At 41.9% G+C, this 23145-nt stretch overlaps 1 protein-coding gene across 2 annotated transcripts in view; it reads right to left on the reverse strand.

Annotated features, from left to right (window-relative positions):
- The window catches only part of LOC109918601 (rho guanine nucleotide exchange factor 10-like protein), a 184708-nt gene extending 165515 nt beyond the window's left edge, over positions 1-19193 (reverse strand). For both annotated transcript variants that reach the window (XM_048615132.1, XM_048615131.1), the window contains exon 1: positions 18819-19193. The gene's annotated coding sequence lies outside the window, so the exon portion shown is untranslated. The remainder of the gene's footprint in view (positions 1-18818) is intronic.
- Between the last annotated feature and the right edge of the window lie 3952 nt (positions 19194-23145).

Below are 23145 nucleotides of genomic sequence, written 5' to 3' on the forward strand. Positions count from 1 at the left end.
ATTAGATCCCACACAATGCCCAATATGTTCTTTGTGTCTCCTACATTGAAAACCAATATAAAATATTTATTTTTCTGTCATTTTATTTTTCCCATTATTATTTCTTCTTTCTATACCTCTACAGAACGCATGTTTAATGTCTTCCTTTTTTTAATGGATGTACAAATATTCTTATAGACTGAGGCCAATGATACTGTAGCTACAGGAGCAGAAGTTCCTGACCATAACCACCATCACACAAAGACCTGTCAACCACCTACAAGGTACACACAAAGAGTCTTGCAATTTTGCCCATTTTGCTCAATGCACGCAGCTTCAACAACACCCAAGAGAACCAACACTGTACAACACAAAGCAGTCTGCTTTTGTTGACACCCCATTCCCATCTCAAACATTCATTCCCTTTAACACTGGGGTTTCGTAGCAGCACTGTGTACTTTCTACAAGAAACACACTGCAGCAAATTTTCCAAGACTTCCTCCCAAGACTATGACATCTACCACCTTGAAGGATAAGGGCAGGAGGTGCCTAAGAACAGAACCATTTGCAAGTTGTCATCCAAGATACAAACCATTCAAATGTGAAACTATATTTGCATTCTTCTAAAGTCTTTGTAGCAAATCTTGAAACTCCATCCAAACAGCAGTCTGGGAGTGCAGCAAACATACGGACATGGAGCAGAAGGAGGTAATTCAGCCTTTCAAGCCTGCTCCACCATTCAATAAAACCATGGCTGATACCACATTCCCATCTACGCCAACAACCTTTGATCCCAATGTCCTTAACAAGAATTTGTCCCCATCTGCCTTAAAGTATTCAATGACCCACGCTTTCACCACTTCTACAGGCAGAGAGTTTTAAAGTTGCATAATCTTCTGAGAGAAAAGAATTCTTCTCATCTTTGTCCCAGAGGGCAATGCCTAATTTTAAAACATTGGCACCAGCTCTGGACTCTCCCACGAAAGGAAACATCCTTTCTACATCCAAACTGTCAAGAATGTTAGATTCTGATATATTTAATCGTCACTCCTCACTCTTCTAAATTCCACTGAGAAAAAGCCCACCCTGTCCAATCTTTCCTCATGAGACAACCCATTCATTCCAGGCATCAATCTAGTAAACCCCTTCTGAACTACCTCCAATCATTCACGTTCTTCCTTAAAGAGACCAAAAGACACAGTATTCAAAATGCGGTTTCATCAATATCCTGATTAATTGAAATGCAACTTTGTCACCGTTATGTTCAATTTCTTTCATCATAAAGATAGTATTTTATTAGCCATTTTAATTATTTGTTGTACTTTTGCACTAACTTTTTGTGACTCACGCATTAGAATATTTAGATCACTCTGTGCCTCAGAATTCCAGTCATTCTCCATTTAGATACTGCCTTCCTTTTTTGTTTTTCCTCCCAAAGTGAACAACTTAACATTTGCCACATTGTAATCCACCTGCCAGATTTTGCACAAATCTATATTTTTTCCATATCCATCTGCAACCTCCTGATGTCCTTCTCACAACATAGCTTCCTACCTATGTACCATCTGAAAATTTAGCCACCATTCCTTTGCCCAATTTTACAAAATCTAAATGACTGATGTAAATTTTAAAAAGGTGAGGCCCAAACACAGATGCCCATGAGACTCCACTCATCCCAAACAGTAAAAGACTTCCATATACTCTGCTTTCGGCCAACCAGCCAATTCTCAATCCATTCTAACATGTTATCCCCTATACATGACATCCAGCTTTGAACAATAACCTTTTATGTGGCACCTTATCTAATGACTTCTGGAATTCCAAGCACAGTATGTTTTCAGCCTGCATTTATCCACAGCACAAGTTACTCCATCAAAAAAGAACTCCCATATATTGATTAAACATGATTTCCCTTTCATAAAACCATACTGACCCTTACCAATTAACTTGAGTTTTCAAAGTGCCTAGCTATAACTTCCTTAAATGTTCAATTCTATATATATTCCTAATCAACCTGTTCAAAGATGCTATTACACACATCTGGAGTAGGTGAGACTTGAAGCTGGGTCTGCTGGCTCAAAGGTAGAGGCACTACCACTGCACCAGAGGAGCCCTTAAATGATCAAATCTACTATCTTTCCCATGACAGACATCAAACCAGCCGTCCTATAGTTTTGATTTTCAGCCTCCTTCCCTGTGTGGATACAGCAGGGAATTTTTGCTAACTTTCCGTCCGATAGATCTTTTCCAGAACATAACAAATTTGGAAAAGTTAACAACAGTATAGGTACTACTTCGTCAGCTACCTTATTCAAAATCCTATGATGAAGTCCATGAGGACCTGGGGATTTGTCAGCCCACAACTTCATAAAATTGCTAGAGCATGGGAGCAGGCTATTCAGCCCAAACTGACTATACAAAGGGCATCCACATAACCCTCTATTTCCCTTGGCTAATCCACCTAATTTGCACATTCCTAGACTCTATGGGCAATTTAGCATGGCCAATCCACCTAACCTGCACATCTTTGGACTGTGGGAGGAGACACAGCACCTGGAAGAAACCCATGCAGACACAGGGAGAAGTACAAACTCCACACAAACAGTTGCCTAAGGCTGGAATTGAACACAGGATCCCTGGTGCTGTGAGGCAGCAATGCTAACCACTGAGCCACCATGCCATTCCAGTTTTTTTATAACAACTTCCCTGGTGATGGTAATTTCACCAGGTTCCTCTCTTCCTTCCATATCCTGATTTACGTCTATTACCAGCAAGCTTTCATATACTATACAGCGAAGGTAGAAGCAAAATGCTTGTCCATTTCATCCACTGATTTCACATTATCTAAAATTAACTTTCCATTCTTGCATTCTGGAGGACCAACACTCACTTTAATTATTATTTTCCTTCATAAATACCTTAAACTCTTGCTATCGATTTTTACATTTCCAGCTGGCTTCCTCTCATGCTCGAATTTCTTTCTGCTAATTAACCATTTAGTCATTCTCTTCCATTGTTTATATTCTATCCAGTCATCTAAACAACCAATCATCTTTTTGCTTGTTTCTCCGTGCAACCATGTCTTTTTCCTTAAGTTTGATACTTTCCTTAACTTCATTAGTTAATCACAGTTGACGGGTCCTCCCTTTATAATGGGAACATACTTATTCTGAATTTTCTTAAACATTGCTTATAAGGTTTCTCTGTTATCTATCCTCTAGCCTTGAATCCCAATTAATTTTAGCTTGCTGGTCTTGCATTGCACATAGTTGCCTTCATTTAAGCTTAAAAATGTTAGTTTTAGATCCACTCTACCCCCTTTCAAATCAAATGTAAGGTTCAATCACTGTTGCTACTGCCTGGAGGTTTCTGAACTCTAAGGTCATTAGTTAATGCTATTGCATTACACATTACCAAGTCTAGTATAGCCTGCTATAATAAAACAAAGAATTACTGTTGTTGGATATCTGAAACAAAAAGAGAAATTGCTGGAGAAACTCAGCTAGTCTGGCAGCAGCTGTGGGGAGTAAGCAGAGCTAACCTGTCTGGTGACTCTTTATCGGGACGAACAGCAGGTCAGAAAAGGTGGTAAATATGGTGAAGGTGGGTTTGCGGGGTTAGGGGGAGAGGTGAGCAGGTGGGTGGAGATGGAGCCCAGAGAGACAGAGATATGAAAGGGGTAGGCAGACGAGGGCATTATTGATAGTAGGCCAGGACGGAAGAAAAGCTGATTGAGTGATGAGAGCTGAGAGGAGATGAGATTGGGTTAGCTGTGCTGAAAGCAAGCCATATCATGACAGGACCAGGGTGTAGGGGTAGCTAAAAAACATGGAAGGATGGAATCAGGCTCTAACATTACTGAATTTGATGTTGAGTCCTAGAGGCTGCAGGTCCCCGAATGGAAAACGAGACATTGTTCTTTGAGCTTGCGCTGAGGCTGGCTGGAACACTGCAACAGGCCTGAAACAGAATTATTGGCATGGGAACACGGTGGTGTGTTCAACTGTCAGGAGACTGGAAGCTTGGGGTCATTTTTAAGGACTGACCATAGGTGTTCTGCAAAGCAGTTGCCCAGTCTGTGCGTCATTTCCCCAGTGTGGAGGAGACCACATTGCACTGCTTCATCTGGAAGGTATGTCTGATGCCTTGGATGGTGATGAGGAAGGAAGTGAATGGCAAGCATTACATCTTCTGCGATTGCGTGGGAAGATGCTGTGGAAGATATTGGGAATGGACGAGGAATGTACGAGGGTGACTTGGAGAGAACAGTCCATTCAGAAGGCTGACAAAGGAGGGGAAATAATATGTGTCTGGTGGTGGCATCCCACCGGAGGTGACAGAAATGGAGGCTTAAGGTCCTTTGGATGCAGAGGCTGGTGAGGTAGTAGGTGAGGACAAAGGGGGAAACCTCTTGCTGTTGTGGGAGGGAAGAGAGGGAGTGGGGCAGAAATGTGGGAAGTGAGTCGAACATATCTCAACAGCTAAGACCGTGGTTAGCAGGGAATCCTCAGGTGAGGAAAAAGGCAGACATTTCCGGGCCCCCCCCCGCAGACGTTAGCTTCACCAGAACAGGTAAACTGGGAGAATGGAATGGAATCTTTACAGGAAGCAGGGTGTGAGAATGTATAGCCCAGGTAACTGTGGGGGTCAGTGGGTTTGTAATAGATATTGCTGATCAGCCTATCCCCAGAAATAGAAACAGAAATGTCAAGAAAGAGAAGGGAGGACTCAGACATGGACCAGGTGAAGGTGAGAGCAGGGTGGAAATTGGAAGCAAATTCTGAACAAGCAGCACCAATGATGTCACTGATGTACTTGAGAAAGAATTGCAAGTGAGACTCAAGTAGGATTGGAACAAGGAATGTTCCAGGTACCTTCAAGGAAACAGGAATGACTGGAGCCCACGTAGATACCCATGGTCACACTTTTGATCCGAAAAAAGTGAAAGGAGTTAAAGAAGAAGTTATTCAAAGTGAGGACAAGCTTAGCCAGGAGGAAGAAGGTGGTGGTGGATGGAGACAGTTCAAGCCTTTGTTCCAGGAAGAAGTGGAAAGCCCTAAGACCAATACACATCCATGGTGAAAGGAGGTGGCTGGTGCCCATGGACAGGAAATTTTGAAATTGATGTAAAACATCAGAAGAATCTCAGATGTTAGTGGGAAAGCATAAAAAATCTACTTAAGGTAGAAATAAATAGGTTATATGCGGCAGGAACAGGCAGAAACAATGGGTCTACCTGGGCATTCCTGTTTGTGGAATTTGGGAAGTAGGTAGAAGCGAGCTGGGCCTGGTTGGGGACTACGAGCTGGGAAGCTTTTGAGGGCCAGGGTGTGGAAAGATACTCAGATGAGATGAGGTTGGTGACAGTCACGAATACAATAACCTGATGCTCAATGGTGGGGAGATAGGAGGAGATGTCTGAGAGCTGGTGCTCAGCCTCTGTAATCTAGAGATCAGTACATCCAGCACCACCTTCGTCGGCAGGCTTGATCACAAAGTCAGGGTTGGATCTGAGAGCACAGAGTGCCGTTAGTTCAGAAGGAGGTAAGTTAGAATGGGTGAGAAGAGGGGAAGCAGAGAATTTAAGGTGACCAATGTCGAATTGACAGTTCTCAATGATCAGGTCCAATGCAGGTAAACAGCCAGAGGGAGGGGTCCAGGTGGACCGAGAGTGCTGATGGTGGTGAAAGCGTCTGTGGGACAGAGGGAGGACTCCTGTCCGAAGAAATGAGCACAGAGGCGAAGGTGACAGAAGAAGAGTTCAACATTATGTCATGCCTGAAATTCATTGAGATGCCCCCCACCCCCAACCTTATCTTCAGCATAAATTCCATGTTTTCTAGCTGCTTTCATTTCTGATGAAGAGTCATTGGACTCAAAACCCTCTGCTTTCTCCCCATAGATGCTGCTATTCCTGCTGAGTTTCGCCAGCAATTTCTGTTTTCGTTCTAGTATAACTTGCTCTCTGGTTGTTTCCAGAACATGCTGCTCGAATGAACAATTTCAAAAGCATTCTGTGTTCAGTATTCGATGAACTCATCTTCCAAATCACCATTGCCTGTTGAACATTTCCAGTTTATATACAGATTAAAATCACCCATGATCATTGCCATTCCTTTACACAAGCACCCAATTTTTTTTTTGTGTACTGTCCCCTATATTATAGATTCAGTTAGGGGCCCTGTAGATCACCCATACCTGTGACTTCTTTCCCCTTCTGTTCCTCATCTCCACCCAAACTCATTCTAAATCCTGATCTTCTCAGCCAAGGTCATCTCTAACTATGTAATCAATGCCCTTGATTAACAGTGCACCCCCTCCAGCTTTACATAACTTCCAATTGTTCTTAAATGTCAAATACCCCTCAAAATTCATGACCAAATTCCTGCCTTCATGTAGCTATGTCTCTGTAATGGCTATGAGATTATATTTATTTATTTCAATGTGCACTATCAATTTCTCTATTTTGTTAACAACTCACTTTCAGATACAGAGCCTTTAGTTGGCTTTTGTTCCCTTTGTAACAGCTAGTTTTGACTGTTGATGTATTTGTAGACTTATTCCCCGTACCTTCTGGGTTTCACTGACCTTAATTTCCCATGTTGCAATTTTGTTCTCCTGTCTTCACTCTACCTCACTCACTTCCCATCTAGATGGTTTGCTAGAACATTTGTTCAGCTGTAGACTGTCCCAACTGCTCAGTACCCCTATTTCCCCAGCACACCACAAAATGGAAAACACTTCTCCCACACTAAACTTTCAGCCATGTTCACTCTTCACTAATCTTATGTACCTACTGACAACTGGCACGCACCTCAGGTACTAAGTCAGAGATTATTATCTTTGAAATTCTGCTCTTTAATTCAATGCCTAACTCCTCATACTATCTAAATAGAACCTCTTGCCTTGACTATACTCCATTGACCACGACAACTGCATCCTCCCCCTCACAACACAAGTTCTTGTATGGCCTACAGTGGTGTCCAGAACGCTGGCACCTGGTAGGCAACATTGCCTTCTGATCTCACACACATAGCTGCACAGAACAGTGTCTGTACCCGTCAGTAAACCAACCTTCTAACACCACATTCTCTTTTGTTCCTCCAACTTGAATGGCTTCTTGGAGTATGGTACCATAGTCAGTTTGCTCATCCACCCTGCAGCTCTCACTTTCATCCAAAAAAAGAATCTCAACCCTGGTGGACAATTGCAAAGGCTGAGACTCCTGCATTCTTGCCCTGTGGGTCCCCTTGCCCAGTTAACTCATAATCTTCTTTCCAAGACTACTTATCAAATCAGAAGACATTAGCATATAAGGGATATGATCTAGATACAAAATATCCAGACACCTTTCCTGCTTGCTGAGAGGACACTTTGTTTGCAGGTCAGCCTCCAGCTCACAAACTCTGAGCTGTTATGAGCTGACGGTCCTCAAGCTACAAAAATTTACAGCAGGTGTTTGCCCTGTATCACAATGCCATCCAGAAGCTCCCACATGCTTCAGCCATGATACATCACTTGCCATATTTTAGTTCAGCCCCATTTTTAGTATAAAACCAGTTTCAGACGTTTTGCTAAATTAACTAACTTCAGGTGTTTCTAAGTAGTGAGCTTGAATGTCCTTGCTCAAACCTACAGTCATAGAGCTGTACAGCATGGAAACAGACCCTTCGGTCAAATTGTCCATGCCAACCAGATAACCTAAATTATTCTAGTCCCATTTGCCAGCATTTAGTCCAAATCCCTCTAAACCTTTCCTCCTCATATACCCACCCAGATGCTTTTTAAATGTTGTCCCAAATGGTCACTGATTTGTCTCTTTTCCTCCTTTTAAAAGTGCCAGTGTTTTGATCTCTTTCTTTTTCCCAAAGTTTCAAAACAATGCAACAACTTATAAAACAGTAATTACTGCTTGTAGAATTCAAGGAAATCAGCTCCAGCACCGAAAATACCTCAAAAAAGGTGCAACTCTTACAGCCACAACTCTTTTTCCCATCCTCCATCTTGGGTTACCCAGAATCCCAGATTGAATTTTGAATTTAAACAGCTAATTACAGTTAAGTCTTAAATGTGAAATACAAATAGCATTTGATAATTTAGAAAGAGGTTAAGAACAGCCTTAACCATAAACTTGCTAGTCATTCAAGAAGCCAGCTCCCCATCATTTTCTCACAGGTGATTAAAGCTGGGCCGTAAATGAAGGCCTTGACAGTGAAGCACACATCCCATGAACAAAAAGAACTCTTTTCCTGTGGAAGACCAGGAAGATCCTGAGGTGGCAGATGATGGACTAAAATCTGGCTCTGTGCCCAGGCTGAGAAGGGACAGCGAACTGTACAGAATCATACAGCTTCCATGGCTCCAGACTGTCATCTCATAAAACACACACTCAAGTCACCAATTATTGAATTGTGAGAATGAAAATGCTGAAATAATAAATGGCACGTTGTTTAATCCTGGGAACCAAACCCTACCCTATACTTACCCAAAATGGCCACTTATTCCCCTCACCAGTGCTGGCGCCACTTAAACTGACCGTAGCAAAACCCAAGAACTACACTAGTTAAGAACTAAAGTAAGCAGAAACCAGTATTTGTGGACTTTCCCAGCCTACGTAACACAATATCAGATGAGGTACTGCCTTTACTGAGCTCATGATGGATCCCTCACCTCTACTACCTGGAGTATCTCACCAAAAACCATACACTTCCCTTACATTGGCAAAAGAAACAGAAGCAATCATTTTTTAAAGCTCCATTCTTCGATTACCAACCCTTTGAAACTGTGCTACCAGGGAGGTAGTAGAAGAAGATACGGCAGCAAAGCTTAAAAGGCATTTAGACAGACATATGAATGAGCAGGGAATAGACATATATGGGCTACAAGCAGGCAGATGGGATTAGTTTAGAATAGCATCATGGTTGGCACAGACATGGTGGGCTGAAGGGCGTGTTTCTGTGCTGCGCTGTTCTATGTTCTATTTGGCACCAAGTTTCTATTTCTGAGAGTTAAAAACCTTAAATATACCAACAACTGGAGCATAATTGTCCTTGGTTACCCTTCATTATGGAGCATTTGTGGAGAAAAAATCAGCCTAAACATTGCATTCTAGATACCCTGTTTAAAGTGTATTTGTGTACATAAGGTAGCTGTACAACCCACCTCACTGCCAAAGAATCAGTCGTCTAAGTTTACACAATGTGAATAATCACCTGGAGAAACTGCTTTTACATGCCTTGCTCGTTTAGTGTAATATTTTATCTTTTCCCTCTGTTGTCAATTTCTTGGTCATCTTTTAAAGATTTTCTTAAAACCCTTCCAACCCTCAGGCTTCCTTCACTTTTTGAAAAAGTTTTAAGCTCTTCTTTTAATCAAATACTATCCTTAACTGTCCAAGTCAGCCATAGTTGTGACACAGTGGAACTTTTAATTCACAAGGGAACACATATTCATGGAAAATTCTGAATTAAATGTTTGCCCTTTCTTATTTACTAGCATGTGTTTTATTCCAATTTCCCAAAGTACCCCTTAAAATACCATAATTAACTTTACCCAAATTTACAACTTAATCACATAATTCTCAAACTTAATATGAGACTCTTCACATTATGATCACTCTTCCCTAGAGGATCCCTCGCTATGAGATTGTTAATTAACTCTAACTCATTATACAAGATATGTTCTAAAAAAGTTCATTCCCTGGATAGTTCCTTGGCATATTGTTCCCAAAAGGTTTGCAGACTGACATCCAATGGGATAATGTATTCAGTGACACCAGTAGGTCTGTTTTCCATGCCTAGCCAATATTCAGTATAAACAACATGAATGGTGTTGTGTCTCAGCATGACAATATATGACAGTCCTTCTACCTATTGCCTCCTCTGATACCCACAACGGAAATGAGGCCAGGCTGCTGACATTGACTACATTTTTGCAATGCAATCTCTAGGGAGGAAAAGTCATACAAAACTTTTATTTCATTATGGTAGCCTGCTGCCTGATGCAAACTAATCCCTCAGAGACTGACAGGAATATCATTTATGAAGGCAGATTTTTTTGTTCATTCTTCCAGAGAAATGCAGAGCTTTCCAGGGTAAAAGGCATGAGATGCAGACCCATCACCTTGTAGCTAAAGCTACTCCCAGACGCATTGCTGACTTGGCTTTAACTGGATTTCAACAACCAGCCAAAGACTTGAAGGTAAGCAGTGCTAAGCTGGTTAAAGCACCCTCGATATTTGAATCTTCAATTGGAACAAGCTCCTGTTTTCTGAACCCCAAGTTACCAGCATTTGTTTCCATCAGGTACAGGGTTGTACCTCCTGAATTTGGATTCTCTGGTGTAGTAACCTGTGTGGTCTGCCACTCACAAGAGATCATGCTAGTGTAAGTGATACAAGAGCAATTCCCACAGTGGCTCAGTGGTTAGCACTGTTGTCTCACAGCACCAGTGATCTGGGTTCAATTCCACCCTTGGGTGACTGTCTGTGTGAAGTTTGCACATTCTCTCTGTGGGTGCTCTGGTTTCCTCCCACAGTCCAAAGATGTGCAGGCTAGGTAGATTGGCCATGCTAAATTGCCTATAGTGTTCAGGGATGGGTCTGAGGGTCAGTGTGGACTTGTTGGGCCAAAGGGCCTGTTTCCACACTGTAAGGATTCTGTGAAAAGGAAATGCCAAAATATTTTGGACAAACCGAGCACAAGTAGACAAAGGAATGGTTTAAAAACTCCCTTGCTGATCCTGACATGTGATCTCTCATGGTCCAAAAAATGTTTTGGTTTGGCAAAGACTTGGTTGCTAGGTGGCTGAATTAGGGAGATACAACCCCTACTTCCCCTGAGGGCAGCACAGTGGCTCAGTGGTTAGCACTGCTGCCTCACAGCACCAGGGACCCAGGTTCAATTCCACCCTTGGGCAGCTGTCTGTGTAGAGTTTGCCCATTCTCCCCGTGTCTGTGTGGGTTACTGCTGGGTGCTCTGGTTTCCTCCCAAAGTTTAAAGGTGTGCAGGCTAGGTGGATTGGCCATGCTAAATTGCCTGTAGTGTTCAGGGATGTGTAGATTAGGTGGGTTTATGGTGGGATGCTCTGAGGATTGGTGTGGACTTGTCGGGCCAAAGGGCCTGTTTCGACACTGTAGGGATTCTATGATCTATGAACCATCAAAACAGTTTGAGAACATACGATCATGAATAGGCTATTCAAACCATGCTGTCAGTTGCACCATTAAATTAGAATCACAGCTGAGTCAGAACCTAACTCCATGTACACAGCTTTACATACTTCCCTTAATACCTCTGGTCAATAAAATACCTCTCCGACTTAAAACTGACAACCGATATAGCACCAACTGTCTTTTAGATCTCCAGCATTCACAGCATTTTGGAGAATTTTTGTTTGGGGTAACAAGTCCCAAATTTCTATTGCCACTTACTTGTGCAGCACTTCTTAATTTCACCTCTGAAAGATCCGGCTGTAATTATTATACCTCAACACGTCATCATAGATCCAGCAACCAACTGAAGTCACCTCCAGGAATGACACAGGAGAGGAAATCGTGACACCCCTTGGGCTAGACAACAGCAGTGCACTTGTGAGTGGACTACTTCTCTTTAGAATAGCTGGGGAGAAGAGGAGAGTTCTATGAACTCTCACTTTGTACATGAGCACTGTTGTGGACCAGACCAAACCCCCTTAAAACACATCAAAGAAATAGTCTAGACCCTACCTTTTATATTATTGAGAGGCAAGTGTAAGGTGCTGTGTTCCAGATGTGATTCAACTGTTCAAACTACTCAGCTTTAAGCAAAACACACTTTATTGTTACATCGTAGTTAAAATACAAACAAAAATAGGAATTGGCATAATTCTTAACAAAACAATATACATTTTAACTGCTACTCATCAATAGTTCCAATACAGCAGCATCCCATAAACACATCTTTGGCAAAAGCAAATGCAGCAAAACAGATTTTCCTCATTTGCTATCTCCCCCAGTCTAGAAGAAGGAACATCGACACAATGAATCTAGCAGCAGAGAAAGAATTCCAGCTTCTGCAGCAGCAGAGACAGAGCTGTATCTAGCAGCTTCAAATCCAAAAACCCCAACTTCAACAACTGAAAACAAAACTAAAACCCTGAGTCTGTGTGAGCCTGACTCCAGCCACTCATGCTTTTTTTGTCTAATTTTAAGAAGAACCCAAAGCTATTTACTCTGCTTTCCATCGAGCAGACACCTCTCAACCAGGTTTACAACACCCCTGTTCAACAGAAACGGGACAGAACAAATCAATCTTAGAGGCACATTTCGTCAAAAGCACAAAGGAAAAATAAACTTGCATAAGTACCAGGAATGCTCACAATGTACATTTTCATTTCAGTTATAGAATCATGGAGTCATAGAGGTACTTAGCACAGAAAGAGGCCCTTCAGCCTAACTCATCCATGCCAATCAGGTTTCCTGAACAGAATTAGTCCCATTTCCCTGCATTTGGCCCATATCCCTCTAATCATTTCCTATCCATGTACTTGACCAAATGTCTTTTAAATGTTGTAACTGCACCCGCCTCTACCACTTCTTCCGGCAGCCAGTTCCATATATGCACCACCCGCTGGGTGATAAAGTTGCCCTTTAAGTCTCTTTAAATACTTCTTCTCTCACCTTAAACCTATGCCCTCTGGTTTTGGACCCCCCTAACCTAGGGAAAAGACCTTTGCAATCCATCTTATCTATGCCCCTCAAGATTTTATAAACCTCTATAATGTCACCCCTCAGCCTCCTACACTCCAGGGAGAAAGGTCCCAGCCTATCCAGCCTCTCCTTATAACTTAAACCACTCTTTCCAGTTTAATAACATTCTTCCTACAGAAGGGTAACCAAAATTGTATGAAGTACGCTAAATGTGGTCTTATCAATGTCTTGTACAGCCATAATATGATGTCCCAACTCCTGTACTCGATGCGCTGACCCATGAAAGCAAGCGTGCTAAACACCTTATTCATGACCCTATTTACCTGCAACACCACTTTCAGGAACTATATACCCGCACCCCTAGGTCTTTCTGTTTGACAACATTTCCCGGGGCTCTACCGCTGCGTAAGTTCTGCCCTGGTTTGTCTTACTAAAATACACACTTCGCATTTATATGAATTAAACTCCATGTGTCATTCCTCAGCCCATTGGCCCAGTTGATCAAGATCCTGTTTTTCTTATAGATAACATTCTTCACTGCCCACTATCACACTAATTTTGGTGTCACCCACAAAATTACTAAACTGCCTCCTTTGTTCTCATCCAAATCGCTTATATAAATGACGAACAACAGTGGATCCAGCACTGATCCTTGCATCACACTGCTGGTAACAGGTCTCCAGTTTGAAAAACAACCCTCTGCCACCACCCTCTGTCTCCTACTGTCACCAATTTTGTAACCAGTTGGCTAGCTCTCCCTGGATGCCATGTGATCTAACCCTACTAACTAGGCTCCCATGCAGTCCCTTGTTAAAGGCCTTACTAAAGACCATATAGACAATATCAACTGCACTGCCCTCATCTATGTTCTTGGTCATCTCTTCTAAAAACTCAGTCAAGTTTGTGAAACACGATTTCACGCACACAATTGCATGCTGACTATCCCTAATCAGTCCTTGTCTTTCTAAATGCATGTAGATCCTGTCCCTCAGAATCCCCTCCAATTATTTACCCACCACGGATGTTAGGCTCACCAGTCTCTAGCTCCCTGGCTTTTCATTGCGGCCTTTCTTAAATACTGGCATAACATTAGCCATACTCCAGTCTTCCAGCACCTCACCTGTGGCTGCCAATGACACATGTATCTCCAGTAGGGGATGCCGCAATTTCTTCCCTAGCTTCACAGAATGTCCTAGAATATACATGATCAGATCCCAGGGATTTATCTACTGTTATGAGTTTTAAGACCTTTAGCACCTCCACTTCAGCAAAATGGGCTCTTTTCATGACATCCCTATTTACTTCCCCAGGTTTTCTAGCTTCCATGTCTTTCCCCACGGTAAATACTGACAAGAAATATTCATCTAGGATCTTACCCATCGTCTGTGATTCCACACATAGATGACCTTGTCGATCTTTAAGGGCCCCTATTCTTTCTCTAGTTACATTTTGCTCTTGGTATACTTGTAGCCTCTCTTTGAATTCCCCTTAACCTATCTGCCAAAGCAATCTTGTGTCACCTTTTCACCCTCCTGATTTCCTTCTTAAGAGTACTCCTACACCCCGTGTACTCATTAAGTTATTATTGCACTAATAATATTGTGCATGCAACAATATGTTTGCTAAAATTTGGAATCAGCTATAAAAGGAGAGTATGAATGAGAGCTTGGTAACTTATTGCATACAGAAAAGGGCATGTAGGTGGACCGCCTTAAAATGGAAGCATTGTAGTAGGTCCCAGGGAAGGGACCATTCACTTGAATTACACAGTGTTGCAAATGAGCTGTTCATTGAAAGAGTGCAATATTTAATACTGAACAAGCAGGCACATCGGTACATGTGGGAGCAAACCTTGACTCTTTGCCCTTTCAGGAGACTGACAACAGTGTCTGGTGTAAGTATGAACTTTTTGCTGTATCCGTGATTTGCTTAGTGAATATGTGTTGCTGATTCACAAATGGTAGTGCAAACAGCAATGTGAAATTATTCTTTTGCATCAAAGTTAAGAGCAGTGTGATCTTATGAAGCTTTAGCAATGCTGTGCCTCTAGCAGAGGTAGGTTATTGACCCGCTTACAGTATGTGACAATAATAATTGATGGCATCCCTGATAAAGCCCCTAATTCATTTAAAAAAACACAGAAATATATGTATGTCTGAATGAGGTGCGAGTGTGTGACTGTCGTGTGGCATTGCCAAATCAGTTGGAGAAAGATCCATCGCTCCTCAGTTTCTAAAAAAGCCAATATAAGGGCAATTCTGAATAGAAATGGCATTTTGTAGCCTTTGTGAACAGGCAGTCATTGGGGTATGGGTGGGGGACGCGGTAGTTGGGGGTGTGAAATGTGATAGCCTCACAACAAATAGCACAAAGGAGATGTCAAAATGTTGGCAGCAGTCAAAAACTAATAAAATTCTACACAAACGAGTCATAAATAAACTTTAATGAGACACTACCCACATTGATGCCAGACTCCTTAAATTCTCTCTCGCTTTCTGCCTTATGCTTAGCAACCTTCAAGAAACACAGAACTTAAGTTGGGAGATGGGGATAGTGCTGTAGGTTGCAAACTTAAAGCCTTGCATTCAGAATTTATAAATTGCAATAAATTTGCTTCATCTTTTTTTTTATAAATATGAAAACTCTAGCTAAAGGGCCATGGTTCATTGTGTAGGGTAATTTTCTAAATATTAGACACCTTGATCAACCTTCTCTGTGTACAGAAAGTAGCTCAGAGGAAAAGGACCAAGGTAAGATTAATAATATACAGTTGACTGCTACGGGGAAGAAAAATACTTATCCTGAATAACATGGATAGTAAAAAAATTGTATTATAATATTCTCAAACAAATAACATTGTACAACTTCCCTCCACAGGACACTTCACACTTGGCAGCACATCCTACATGTCGGTCTCTTTGAACAGCTTGTATTCTCCTGAGGTCAACTACTATTCTCCAAATTATTTATTACATTTCTGGCTGTACCATATACAAAATTTGTAATGTTACTCTCATTCTCCAAATCCAGTAATTTATATATAACACTTCAATAGTCCTAATATTGAACCCTAGGAAATCCCACTACATACTTCTCTCCATTCGCCACTACGTTCTGCTTCCTTTCCCTTAGCCAATTTCATATCCATGTTTCTAAATGTCAATTCAGTCTTCTATTTTCCAAATAAATCCATCAGGGATTTCCTACTATTTACAATGGAAACCATTAAACCAAGGCTCAATTTGTTTTTTCAGCCAGGTGGTTATAAAAGATGTCATGACAAAATTTTGACAAAGAACTGGGAAATATCTTTGGCATCCTGGCAAATATTTATAATTCAATCCACAACACAAAAAAAATTATCTTGTCACTTTCACATTGGTGTGTGTAGAAGTGTGTTGAGCACAAATTAAATCCTGCATTTCCTACATTATAGGACTAACTACATTAAAAATGTACTTCATTGGTGGCAAAAGGCTTTGAGACATTGTTGGTCGTGAAAGGGTAATATACATGCAAGTCTTTCTTTATCATCAAATGTTTTCTTGAAATTCCCCATAAACAATGTTTATATTTAGCAAACGTCGCTATTACTTCACCAAAGAACTCAATAAGGTCACTCAGACCTGATTTGCTTTTAAAGAATCAATGCTGGCTGTCCCTTATCAACCCAAATTAAAATGAATACTGCTCTGTACAATGGGCTTAGTAATTACCCTGCCATTGAGATTACACTGATTGACCTGCACCTACCATGTTTATACCTCTCCCATTTTTGAACAATATTTGAATTGCTCAGTCTCTTAGCTCCACCAGCAGCAGATACTTTTCAAGGCTTAACATAAATGGGCACCAGTCAAGCATGAACCAAGGTAGTAGTTGTCTTTGGCTTGCTATTCTGCTTAGTCGGCATTCTACCCAAGTCAACAGTTGTTCAATAGCAACAGTTGCTTTTTTTAGCTAGATTTGCTTGAGATTACTCAAGGGTGGGAATTGTGGCTGATATTTCTCCTTCCAGAGGTTATGTCCAATTGCACCACTCCAACCAGTGCTCAAATAAGACTTTTCTTATCTGATCGATGCAGTTACACACTGGCCAGTCCATTAACCAACTGGGTTAATGGGGAAGATTCGTTTCTACTTTAATCAATAATTAATATTAAATCACATTCATCAACCACACCAGTTTCACCTCCAGACTACAACAAGATAAAAAGCTTTAACATAATAAGTTAGTTTTACCTACTGCTTATTCAGATCCTCAGCACTCTTTTCCTACTGATATCACAGCAGGCTTCTTGATTGTTAGCCAATCATATTTTGGAACATTTTGTGACTCCCAGACTGCATCATCTGGGCTTTAAAGCATATTGTGGAGCTAGTTAGAACCTGTTGTTGAATAATGGATAGATCCTTCGTAGTATTGATGAGTCAACAACATTGTACACTGGAAAAAACAAACCATTTAATTCACTTACCTGACTATAAAATGCACTGCCTGCTCTAGCTGTACATTCTAAAGATTGAGAAGATCCATGATCTAATCTCTGGTCGGGTTGATTTTCCTGCCATCAACTGGTGTGGCAGTAGAAAAAAACTACAATGTAGTTCCGTGCCAAGGCTGAGAATGGGTAATGAATCATAGAGATCATGCAGGTTGAATTCCCCCAGGCAGTCCTCTGGTAACACACACAGGTCACCAATCATGAAAATGTGAGTATGAAAATGCTTAAATAATATTTAGCAGGTTGCTTGATCATGGAAACCAAACCCTACCCTAACCTTACCTAATAGTCTCACATATGACTGTTCAGCAAGCAATAAAGTGGCCACATATTCTCCTCACCAGTCCTGGGAGCAACTTAAGCCAATTACAGTGCAACCTATGTGCTACAGCAATTGGGAACAATTAACCTACTGCAGACCATTATTTGCACTTGTGATCCTCCCCAGTTTAGGTAGCACAATACCAGACTAGGCACTGCCTTTACTGAGCCCGTGGACGGATCCCTCATTTCCACAACCTGGATTACCTCACCAAAAGCTATGCATTTGGCACCAAGTTCCAATTACTAAACTGTATGGAGTTAACAACCTTAAATAGGGCAACAATTGGGTCACAATTGCAAGTGTGTACTTGTGGACACAGATGGCTGTGCTGTCCATCTCATTGTCCAATAGTCAATGTCTAGGTTTGCACATCGAGAATAATCAGCGCCCACAGAAGTGTAAACTAGCAAGAATCGGTAGAGCAGAAGAGATTGGCAATGAAGAAAACTTTGGAAAAAGTGCAAATGTCTCACGCAGAGCGCTGGAACTCCCAGCTTGATGCCACATCGTTCAATATTTTAAGGGCACAGTGTCGGTGATGCATCTCAATGCTTGACATATTGCTACAATGGTCGGGGCACTGGAGCTATGAGTCATCCCAAGACCAATAAAATAAATCTGCATGGACTTAAGCAGATGCCAGGAATAGGCCAAAGAGACATCTAACTTTGTGCAGATCACAAGGTGTGAGTTTGATCATATTTTCTCAGACGATCCAGTCCTATTGCCCTTCCCAGCTCTGTGTCCTGGAAATCAGCTGGACTTCCAGGGAAATGAAGTGAACTCTATAAAAATGGAAAGAACTGCGGATACTGTAAATCAGGAATAAAAACAGAGGTTGCTAGGAAAGCTCAGCAGGTCTGGCAGCATCCGTGAAGAAAAATCAGTTAACGTTTCAGGTCCAATGACCCTTCCTCAGAATACTGCCAGACCTGCTGAGCTTTTCCAGCAACTTCTGTCTGTGTTCGTGAAGTGAACCCCAGTCGTTTTCCTAACGAAGAAACCCCTCCCACTTCATCCCAAAATGCACGGATACACACCCTGAAAGAACCGCTGTCACCCGGAATTGGTATTTAGCAGTTACTCAGTAGCTCGCCTCGGCGAAATAATTCAGCAGAGCCTTCCGACTGGATAATAAATTGAACTGGCTCGATATGTCCTAGTGTCGTTCTCTCTCTCCCTTCCCCCTGTGTAAGTGGAATGGAGAGTTGTCTGTCTGGGCACACAGTCCCGCTCTAACACACTGGATGGCAAAGCGAGCCAGTGTTGGAATGTCCTCACTGTTCTAAACGCTGCATCTTGGCTGCAGACCCTCACTTACCCGGTTATGCCTTTGTTGCCAAATACAAAGAGCAGGAGGCTGCACTGATTCTGCGGGACCGCTAGCAACTCGCAACGTAAAGCCTGCCCGCTCATATTCTCCGCATCAACGGGCCACATTCAGTCCGCACAGCCATCAGAAAGGCAATCCTTCAAGAATAACACTGGCATGACTGGCGGAGAAGCCAGGACTCAGTTGTTTTTCTCTCTGTCTCTGCCTCTCCTCCTCTTTCTGATCAATAGAAACAGCCTCAGATCCAGCACAGAGCTGGGCATTCATACAACCAATAGGATCGCTCAAAGTTGCTCCGCAATCCTCCAGGGCGTTTGAGTCTTGCAGCAATGAATATTTATCAAGTCTCTCTGAGCTCTCTCTCTCTCTCCTCTGAGCTGCCTCCAACGTGGGCTTTTTTTTTGTTGAAATATAAATTTCCAGTTCAAATCTCTTCATCGGCTTTCAGAATTTCTCTGGGAAAGGAGGTGGGGCGACAGCAAACAACACGCCTGGAAAAAAAACTGGGTGGGAGTTGAAAGCTCATCGCTGGGAACGGGCAGATCTCATTAGACTTTGGTTTCCAGGATACAGGAAAGCAAGCTCCTGCAATGACGGCGGCGGCATGATCTCGATTGTGGGGGAAGCCGGCTTGCTCAAGTACTAACCCACCCTCGTTGTTATAAAGAAATTTGCAGTGGCCAGGGAAACGCGTTGAAAATGTCATTGTACCCAGGTTTTGAGATCCTGCCCTGCTGACGTGATTGAATTTCTGACTGGGCTATGGATTAATTCAATGAAATGTAAAAAGTGAAATCCTGCAAAAGCAAGGTTTTTCTCATTAACCACGTGTGCTGAAATACTGTAAGAATGTCTACTTTTAATATTTTTAAGCGGTCACACACCTTCTGGAATGTGCCTTTAAAAAGGAAGGATGCAGTGGTTTTTGGCGGGGTTCATCCCAGGCAGCTCGGTGAGGAATGATTCTGTGCTCTATGATCTGTTCCCCAGGATGCACACCAAGACAAACATGGATTGCACCTGGAAGACCGTCAACTCAAATGAAAGACACTCTTTGGTCTCCCCGAAACTTGTTGGTCTTTCAGGACAAGGAGTTTGGTCCCAACTGAATGTTGCAAAGTGACACATTCCAAGGTCCAGGAATACGCCCTGAGGGACACACTAAAGTTTGGGGCATCTGCCACCAAGGCACAGTGGGGAAAGACCACTGTCTGTCTTTCTGCTGAAGTTAAATGGCGGTCAATTCAGTTATCGTACCCTCCCAGTGCCTCAAATGCATGTAAATATAGCTTTGTTTGTGGAAGAGATGCCTTTGGTTTGTTTGTCAAACGCCAATGTTTGTTTGCTTCCTTGATATGTTACTGTGCAGAACCAAACTGTGTTTGTGACTAAAACAAAAACAAAGTTGCTGGAAAAGCACAGCAGGTCTGGCAGAATCTGTGAAGAAAATATCAGAGTTAATGTTTCGGGTCCCAGGAAGGGTCACCGGACCCGAAACGTAAACTCTGTTTTTTCCTCCACAGATGCTGCCAGACCTGCTGAGCTTTTCCAGCAACTTTGTTTTTGTTCCTGATTAACAGAATCCTCAGTTCTTTTGGTTTCTGTCTATGTATACAAAGTTTTTTTATGAATATAGTATATTTTTGAAAAAAAAATGTTTGTAACTCATTCGTGTCTTAATCTAGAGGTTGCTGTGTATACCAAAATTGGTTAGGCTCTTGTTATATAATGGAAGTGCCCTTACCTTTGGCTTAGAAGATGCAGGTTCAAGACCTACAAGCTCTGGAGATCCATCATAGCATATCTGAACTGTTTAATTTGAAAAAAAAATCATAATTGCTCCATTGTCCTGAAATATACAGTATGCCATGACAGTATAAATCCTTATCAGTTTCTCCCCTTTAGCATGTAGTTCCTGGGATGTCAACAGACATTTCCTCATTAGATATCCACATAAGTTCACTGAAACAGCTCGACACCATCCAGGACAAAGCAGCTCGCTTTCTGGCACAACATCCACAAGCAACCACTCTCTCCAGCACCGACGCTCAGTAGCAGCAGTGTGTACTGTCTACAAGATGCACTGCAGAAATTCACCAAAGATCCTCAGGCAGCACCTTCTAAACCCATGACCACTTCCATCTAGAAGGATAAGGGCAGCAGACATATGGGGACACCACCACCTTCAAGTTCCCCTCCATGCCACTCACCATCCTGAGTTGCAAATATATCATCGTTCCTTCACTGTCGCTGGGTCAAAATCCTGGAATTCCCTCCCGAATGGCATTGTGGGTCAACCCACAGCAGGTGGACTGCAGAGTTCAAAAAGGCAGCTCATCACCACCTTCTCAAGGGCAACTAGGGACAGGCAATAAAATGCTGGCCCACATCCCTGAAATGAATAAAGAAAAAAAAACATTATTCACCAGCTAGTGACTAAAATTAGGAACTCTGCTTCTTCCCATTCTAATCCAGGGATCACTGAGACCAGTGGCTACACCGTCACTTCTGGGGATCAAGTCTGGGTCCTGCCCATCACATGTGAGTCATTCAAAAATAAAATACACAGAAGCTGGCAATCTGAAATTAAACAAAACAGAAAATGCAGACAACCCTCAGTAGGTCTAGGCCAGTTCTGATGAATGATCACAGACCTGAAATTTTAACTCTGTTCCCCACTCTGCAGTTGCTGCCGAACCTGCTGAAGCACTTCCAACATTTTCTGTCTTTATATTATGTGGCTCAGGACTAGTCTGGGCAGAATATTTAGCAAGTGAGCTGTGAGAGACAAAGGTTTACCTGTGTATAATTAGAGGTGTCAATATCTCCTAAAACGTCCACCCTCACTGTGTTGGATTGCAGTCAAAATAATGGATATTTATAAATGTGCAGCCAAGATAAACTGTTAGTAACTATTTTATTAAAAATGAACAAAAGCAGTGATTCATGTGAAGTAGAGTGCAGACGATAGCTACATTTCCCTTCCACCCCATCAATAAAATAACTATAACTTATCCTTTAATTCAACTTGTCAGTTCATCAGAGGTCAAAAATTTTTTTTAATTAAGAATACTTCTTGAGTGCTTTTGATGTAACCTAGATCCATGGACTGAAGAACCATTACTGATAGCTCTGAAAATGTACTCTGTGTAATTTGGTTGTCAATAGGTGGCCCGTTACATTTCACCTTAATAAGAGACACATATGTCACTAAGAATATTATACGCTATGCACCTTTTAAGAAGATCAATAGTTGACTGGTTTTTGATGTATTTTGTGCATTTAACATATATAAGAAACTCAGGAAGATTGTCCAGTTGGTAAAAGATATTGATTAGAATAGAACCAATCTGTAAGAACACAGGCGGCATGAGGCTTTGTCTCCTATCTGTACTCATTATGTCAAAATGATAATATCTTTGACGTTATTTGGAGCATGATAAATACATAAGCGACATTGTTTTCGGCAGGAAACATTCTTACTCACTATGTAGTCACTCGGAAGAGTTGAGTACACATTCAAGCTGTTTTGTCAGAGCTGTGCTGAATGAGTGCTGCATTGTTGGATGCGTTGAAAATAGAAGCAGGATTAGGTCATTGAGCCTTTCAAGCCTGCTGTACCATTCAATATGATCATGGCTGTTCATCCGACTCAGTACCCTGTTCCTACTTTAACTCCATTCCCTTTGATCCCCTTAGCCCTAAGAATTATATGCATCTTCTTCATAAAAACATTCAAAGTGTTGGCCTCAACCACTTTCTGTGGCAGAGAATTCCACAGACTCATCACGCTGGTTGAAGAAATATTTTCTCATCACAGTCCCAAATGGTCTACCCTATATCTTTAGACTGTGACCCCTGGTTCTCGACTCCCTGGTTATCTGGAAAATCCTTCCTGCATTTACTCTGTCTAGTCCTGCTAGAATTTTATATGTTGCCCTGAGATTTATGGCACATCATCTTTTGGATGAGATGTTAAGCTGAGGTTGAGTCTGCCCTTTGAGGTGAATATGAAAGATTCCATGGTACGATTTTGAAAAACAGAAAAGCAGTTCTCCAAAGTGTTCTAGACATTATTCATTCCTCAACCAACTTGACTTAAACAGATCATCTAGTCATGGTCACACAATTGTTTGTGGGATCTTGCTGTGCACAAATTGGCACCTGCATTGTATGATGTTGCATCACTACCATAAAAGTACTTTACAAAAGTAATTCATTGGCTTTAAGGTGCATTGGAATGTCCTGAAGTTGTAAAAGTGCTTTCTGAAGAAGGGTCTAGGCCCGAAACGTCAGCTTTCCTGCTCCTCTGATG

Source organism: Rhincodon typus, chromosome 31 (genome assembly GCF_021869965.1).
Source record: "Rhincodon typus isolate 14 chromosome 31, sRhiTyp1.1, whole genome shotgun sequence".
Taxonomy (NCBI): Eukaryota; Metazoa; Chordata; class Chondrichthyes; order Orectolobiformes; family Rhincodontidae; genus Rhincodon; species Rhincodon typus.